Source organism: Malus sylvestris, chromosome 5 (genome assembly GCF_916048215.2).
Source record: "Malus sylvestris chromosome 5, drMalSylv7.2, whole genome shotgun sequence".
Classification (NCBI taxonomy): domain Eukaryota; kingdom Viridiplantae; phylum Streptophyta; class Magnoliopsida; order Rosales; family Rosaceae; genus Malus; species Malus sylvestris.
Window position 1 is genome coordinate 14,612,295 of NC_062264.1, and position 8,167 is coordinate 14,620,461.

An 8,167-nucleotide genomic window follows, 5' to 3' on the forward strand; every position below is an offset into this window, starting at 1 on the left:
ACATTCAAGGTAATCATATAAGCACAAGACACACATTGGATAGTAGACATGAGAAATAAACTATCAAACCAAACAATGTGGTCAAGAGTATTAGATTAGAGAAAGACCGTATTGCATTTGTAATCCCGAACTGAATAGGTTCTCTAAACCTCTTCTGATTAGCTTGGGTAGCCATGATATGCTGCTAGGTGTCACTCATGGTTTGTGGAAGCCCTAAACGTGTATAATCACTAAAGGGAGAATTGAAAATAGTTTCAATTCACAATCGATGTAAAATGGTTTTAATCGCCCACTACCTCGCTAAGAGGAACCTAATGGATCGCACACCGTGAAAGGTGGAGATTGGAGATTAAACGGAAATGAGTAAGAATGATTAAATGGTTTAATCATTTATTTATGGCAAGGATTAATTAATATGTTAATTAATCAAACGAATAAGTTCGTTAAAGACTTCGGGATAGTTTTGGACCTTAAGGCCCAATGGGTTTCGAACGTCAAGCCCATTAACTTAAGTTGTATGACAATTTAATGAATGAAGATTCATTAAAGCCCAAAAGCCCAAAATCCCCTAAATGGCCAGCCATGATGAAATGAATTAGGGTTTTGGTTGTTTAGGTCACTTAAAGAAGTGACTATATAAATGATTTTATAGCCAAATATTCATTAAGTGTTAAAAGGGTTTATTTTTTGGGGGAAAATTGGTGAGAATTGTCTCTCCATTTTCTCTCTAAAGAGGCCAACACCTTGGAGGGTACATCTAGCAATCCTACTACTCCAAGGTCACTCATTTCTTCTTCAATCTAACCTTGGTGTCGAGAATTAGAGGTTCTCAATTTTGGGAACTTGGAGAACCTATTCTTCCATCCAAATCCATGGATCTAAGAAGCAAGGAATGAAGGCCCTTATCTCTTTGGGTGATTAGCCTTTGCTTATGCAAAGAGGAATCTACAAAGGTATTAATTTCAACTCACTTATGTTTTGAGTTGATTATTGGTTCACCAATCTACTAGGCTTTGAATTTCATGGGTAAATGTTTTGTTTTTGAGTGCATGTAAGCATGATTCCGCCTTTAATTGTTAATTGCATGCTATATGATGTTGCTCAAATGAACATGTTTTACAAAATAATTCCTTCAAGTGGTATCAGAGCCTAGGTCTAGTAGTTGGTGAATCCTTTTGTGTTTTGTAGTTCATAAGTTTGTGATCTAAAAGTTGTAATTGTTACAAGCTTTATTCTTGCTTCTTTGAAAGTAAATTTTGTTGGAAAATTTGCTATCTCAAATGTTGTAGATGTTGTTCATATGAGCATGAATATTGGAGCTAAAATTTGGTGCCATGCTTTTGGGAAAATTCGGCCAAAATCAAAGGGTGAATTTTTGGGTTCTTGTTTGACTTGTTAAAAGTGTTTTAATGTGTTCTTTGGAACCCCTAAGTACCCTAGTTTGGTTAGATGTTATTTCCCTTAAGTAAGAATGGTTTTGGAATGTTTTTGGGTGGAAAAAGTTCATGGAAAAATTTGGGTTTTTCATGGATGTTCTTCATTGTTCTTGATGTTCTTGCCAAGAACAAAAAGGTTTGGTGTTTTGATTCAAAGTTTTGATTTATTTCATAAAGTTTATGTGATATGTTTTTTAAATGATTTATCATGTATTTAAAGTGTTAAATATTTGATTAAATGATGATAGAAATATCTATCATCAAAACATATATTATTTTTATGAAAGGTGATAGAAATAATGGTGATAAGAAGTTCTTATCTTACACCACTTGATTGTTTTTGACAAAACTCACAAATCAACACACACACCAATCTTATCCCTCCCCAAAACCAGCCACTCCCTCAAAGGGAGTACTTTTGGGGCTTTTATGCAATTACATAAAGTTTTGATACTTTTGTGTATTTGCACTTTGGCCCAAAAATTTACGTTTTTACGTTTAGGTCCAAAAACGCTAAAGGACAAATTGTTTTGATCCTTTAATGAAGTTTTTGCATTGATTAAAGTTTGGGTTCTAGTTGTATTTACATGAAGTAGTGACTTTTGTGTATTGTACAAAGTGACCCCAAAAGTTTTTGTTATTGCAATATGGCCCAAAAGTTGAGGTTAATTGCATGATGGCCCAAATAGGATGAGAACAAAATTGTTTTGTCTCTTTAAATGAGAATTGGATTTTCATTTTGTTTAGCTCCATTTAAATCAATTTTATGGATACAAAAACCAAATGAAAATGTTGCATTCATTTAATTAGTTAAAGTGTTAATTAATTAAAGGGTGATTATGAACCTAAGCCTAATATAATTGAGCTATGTGAAAGGCCGTTTCAAATTTGTTTGAACCATGGGAATGTGTAGATTAGATTTTGGTTGTAATTTGATTTGATCAAATGTTGTAAAAGGGCTTAAGCTCTTCTTTACTTTAAAGTAATTTGTTATATGCAAATGTTGTAATGAGCATAAGCTCACATTTACTTTGAAGTACTTCTTTCTTGCTTTATATGATATGCATGAAAATGAAGTAGTTGGGTCCAACGCCCCTAAGACAACACGCCTTAATGTGATTAAACGTGTAACTAAAATCAATCTTCATTCCTAGACCGAGGTTCAACACAAGGCTCGTGTTGAATCTAAACAAAGGTTCATAATCATCCTTAGGCCCTAAGGCAACTATATAGTCCATCAAATGAATGCAAAGTTTATGTTAGTAGTATCATATACTCTTGCTTTAAAAATCGTTTTAAAAGCATAGTGGGAGTATTATGTACAACTAAAACAATGAGATGGACCAATAGTTGTAATAGGACCAAAATAGTTTTAATAGAGATTAAAATGTATGTTTATATGTGATGAGACCTAAAACCCTCAACCAAACCAATATTAAGTTGATAAGCGAGAGATATTTAGAATATCTCTTCGTGGCCTTCCACCGTGGTGGGATCCAATCGTTTATGACTTGTACACCGGCTTCACCCTATCATGGGGGAGTACACAGTGCATGCTTATACTCAGGAGGAATCCATATACATATGATGAGGTGAGTGTAGGCAACGAGGATAGCTATATATCGTATCATCGTGAGGCTATTCTTGAACCCCTTCACACACTAAGCATGGTGGGAAGAACTTAACTAAGTGCAATGGAACCAATATCATATCATTGTGAGGTTACATTCTCTAGAGGCCAAATAAGATGGGTACTTGCATGAGTTGCAAATGAGTAAGCGTACTCTCTCATTATTATTGTTGCTAGCCATATATCGTATCATCGTGAGGTGGGCTTGGTAATAGTGAGCCTCCCATAACCTACTAGGAGTTTCATCCAAAACTCTCGAATTCCTATGAGGGATATGGAATTTGCCAAAAATAGTGGGTGGTGCTATTTGATTTAAAGACCCAAATCAAATGGCTTAAAATCAATCAATCTATATTCGTTAAGTATTTGATTACCAATATATTTGCAAATGCTATCCAACACTTGACAAAACCGAACGTTTAGTTTACGGACTTGGTACTACAAAACCATAGATTGTCTTTAATGGCTTGTAAAAGTACCAAAGTAGTCTCATCCTCACAATCTTACTATTGATAATGTATCATTAGAAGAATATGTTAGAAAAGGTCTATCATAAAGAGGACAACACTTTTAATGTCATAATTCTTCAATTACAATTTGTTGTATGAAGAAATAGGAGTTGCTTTGAACAACTCTTAGTCAATGCAAACACTAGTGCTTATTTCTTTGTTAAATGAACAAAGAACTTGAGAAGAAAGCACAAAGGCATGAAAACTTTATGTGCCATGTTTCTTCACTTACAAATTGTTGTATGAAGAAATGAGAGTTGCCTTGTACAACTCTTGAAGGTTTGTAATTATGTTTAGAACATAATGGTTGGTTGACAAAAATAGTCCATTAACATGGACTTATGATGATTTTGAATCATTGAATGTTGAAGTGATAAACCACTTAACGAGACGGAAACTAGGCAAGGACTTCACCTTTGTTTCCCTATCCTAATCGTTCACTAAGTTTATTATAAACTATGTAGTGAAAAATAACCACATGCTCTCCAAAATGTTTGATGTGTATAACACAATTGAAAAAGGTTTCAAGAGAGATAGTGGGAGTTTAGGGACCATGACTAATGTAGTCAAAGGTGAAAGTCAAATAAAGAAGATAAATAACTCAAAGGGAACAAACTTTCTTTATGAAAGGATGGATATTGGAAGGGGTATTTGCAAGAAATGTCTTGCAAGTGTCAAGGACACACCTTTCGAAGGTGTTGTAAATTGTCCTTGAATAGTTCAAAACAGTTGGTTCTTCTACTTGAATGCATGATTCCGTATTAGTAACAAAGTTTTACAATCGTTGTAAAAGTGTGACTAATAAGAAGTAGAAGATATATGAGAGAAGAGAAGGTGCTTCACATTCGGAAACGTGAATCAAATGTAGATCTCTGCAAAAGCAGATGGTACTTACTTCCTCATATGAACTACCAAAGAAATTGGAAAAACATAGATTGTCTTTGTATTCCAATTTTAAGGAACTAAATTCCGTCACTATGTGAAATGGATAAATGTTTTGTTTGACAAAACAAAGTTCTTTATTAATCAATGATTGGATTATGGTAATCTAATTAATTATCTCTATAGTAGAGATAATATGGTAGTGTTAACTGTTTAGAAAATAATGATGCTTAAATCCAAAAAGATTGCAAGGTAGTGACTAATCCCAACTAAAGTTGTGATACCTCTAAAACATAAATTACGAGTTGGTCATGGATGGACGCTTTGGATCGTTAGATCCGGATCCAATACCTTCTTGTTAAAATTGTATGGAGGCGAAATGTTCGAATCTTTATTCTTTTGGAAAGAAGAAAGAATCACAAAGTTGTTGAGGTTAATTCACTTAGATGTTAGTGGCACTTGTCCACAAACATATTACTACTCATGTTGGATAACATTCACCGAAGATCACTCTCGGTTGGACTATAGTTTATTTTGAATAAACACAAGTCCGAATACTTTGCAAAATGTTTCAAAGAATTCAAGTAATGTAAGTTGATGAGTAAGACATCTAAAGTATTTACCTCCTTAGATTTGATCCAAGGAAAGGTAACACTTTAGATGAGTTTCCTTGAAAGATATCAAGGAAAATAGCATCATAAGATAATATATTTCTCCATTAGGAGAAGAACGAACTCGAATAAGATTTAGTTCGTTAGATGTTATCTATTACCCATATATAGGATATATACTTCTAAAACAATATGATTGTCAATGAGAAGATCTTCCAGTATTTTCATGACTCCATAAGATGTAGTTGGAAAGAAAGACAAATCTTAAGCATGTTAAAGATTTGGGGTTGTGTGCTAACAAGCAATATTTGTTTGATAACAATCTTGTAGGATATCCTTAAAATAACTTTTGGATATCGCTTCTATAAACCAACTAACAAATGTTGTTTTGTTGGGTAGTTCATTGTAATTCTACAATGTGATTTGCCTAAAAGCAAATGAACGAGAGATAGAACTCAAAGAATGGGTTCTTTGAGAGACAAGAAAGTAATCAACAAATATAACAACCTAGTTCCTATACCTCAAGCTCCAAGGTAGTCGATAAGGATTTATAAACCGTCTCAGTTGAATGGTTTTGAACTTTATGACTACATTGAGTGCATATACGATATATACTCAAGGAAATGGTAAAGTACCATTTGACTCGAAATAATGAAACCTTCATAGCTAATTGGTAGCTTAAGGTGACTACAATCAAAGCGAATGGTTGACTTTGAAGAAACCATCTTTGAGATAGTCTTAGTTTCAATAAATTCGAAGATTGCTAGCTACAACTAAATGGTGATTCAATGTTTTGACATAATATGGGTTTTCGAAACCATTATTAAGATAGTCTTGATAATATATGTCTAAAACTATAAATCACAAGACATGTAAGTTGTAGAGATCCATCCATCATGGATCTTAGCAAGTTAGTGGGAGCTATTTGCATTTTATGAGAAAATGATCAAATCGTTTGATTTCTCATAAAGATGTAAATGAATCTTTTGTTTACTAGTTTTACAAAAGATTAGTGGGAGTTAATCATGTTCCTAAAATCTAAGTATATATGATATATTAATTTTGGAAATGAAAAGAATACTTCTTCGTTAAAGTTATGACTTTAATACATTATATGAAGATAGAATGTATATGGGAGATATAGTCTATATACATGGGATGGAAATCTATAATGATAGATTTCATGATATAATTGGATTATATCAATCCCTAATAATAGACAATGGATGCTAGGAAGTTTCTCATATGATGATAAACTTCAATAAGAAGGACGATTCTAGTAAGACTAGCAAGTTGCCCTTCTCAAAGGGAATGTACCCCTTTGACTCCCAAAGAAATAATGCGTAAATTGAATCCTTTATGCATAAGCAGAAAGGTGATTTATGTATTTCATATTGTATGAAAAACATTGATATGAGTTGTACCTAGAACGGTACAAGACGATATCAGTGCAAGCCCAGGATCAGAACCATGGCAACTGTCAAGTGAGTCCTTAAGTATTTAAGAAATACTAAAGGATAGATTCCTCAAAGAATGAGGAAGAATTAGAGTAACGTAAAGGAAGCGTAAATGTATTAGATTATGAATCTAATCCATCATTGGATGTTTCTTCATTACGAATGAAGAGATAAACGAATATCTCTTTATTATGACTAAAGAGATATTTGGATGGAAACATTAAAGTAATGACTTTAGTGTGTTCCATTATGAATGCAAGATATATTGCCATATAGAAGTTTACAACAATGTTGTTTGGATGGGAAAGTTCATTTATGAACTCTCTATTCGGTTCCAACCAGAAAGTGTTTGACACTAATGGGGCGATAGCTCAAGCCTGGGGAATCAAGGTCTCATCAAGATCCGAACACAAATGAGAGACTGAACCACATGATTGAGAATCATGTATAATGGTGACGTTGTTATTCTCAAGGTTGCTTCTGTGGATAACACATATAGATATCCACTGCCTAGGCCTACTATTCAGCCATTTATGAAATGACTACAGAAGAGATATCATCATTGATGATCAAGCTGATTGGCTCTAGTGCAAGTGGGAGATTGTTGGAAATGTGCCCTAAAGCCAATCATGTGATGATACTTTACGGACATTTCACATGTTAAACTAATCTAGTTTTACATATAAAGGGCATACATTATTGTTTGAGCCGTCTCATATAAATGTTATATGCTTAAACGATAAAGTCCAAGGAATATGTGATTGGGAGAATGTAATCTAATGAAGTTAGATTCTTGAGACCATTCTTTCGTAGACACATCCTAAATGTTCCTGATCATAGGATTGCCAATTGGGCGTTGACAGTCCGTTAAGATCAGTACGTACTATGTCTTCTCTCAGGGAGAGTGATTAGTCTCGAATCATTGGTGTGTGTGACATCAAGACAAGTGCGGTAGGTGCTCAATAGAGAATGAGTTCACTGAACGCGATCAACGAAGAGTTCTCATATTCCATGTCACATGAGAACTCATGGTTGGGATAATGCAAAGTAGTCCTTAGACCTGAGGCATCATAGTTGTCTTGTGGTTAAGACCTTGATCTTTGATTATGTCAAAGTCATCCCATCAGGAGGGTGTCCACGGCATCGTTGGGGTCAAGCCGCTTAGCTATGGAGACAAGTGAATGCGCAACAAGGGATCTCTAACCTTCAAACCGTTTGAGGGAGAATACTCTTTGATATGATTTGAATCTCTGGCCAGAGTATGAATGAGATTTGGGAATGCGTTCCTAATCACATTCAAGGTAATCATATAAGCACAAGACACACATTGGATAGTAGACATGAGAAATAAACTATCAAACCAAACAATGTGGTCAAGAGTATTAGATTAGAGAAAGACCGTATTGCATTTGTAATCCCGAACTGAATAGGTTCTCTAAACCTCTTCTGATTAGCTTGGGTAGCCATGATATGCTGCTAGGTGTCACTCATGGTTTGTGGAAGCCCTAAACGTGTATAATCACTAAAGGGAGAATTGAAAATAGTTTCAATTCACAATCGATGTAAAATGGTTTTAATCGCCCACTACCTCGCTAAGAGGAACCTAATGGATCGCACACCGTGAAAGGTGGAGATTGGAGAT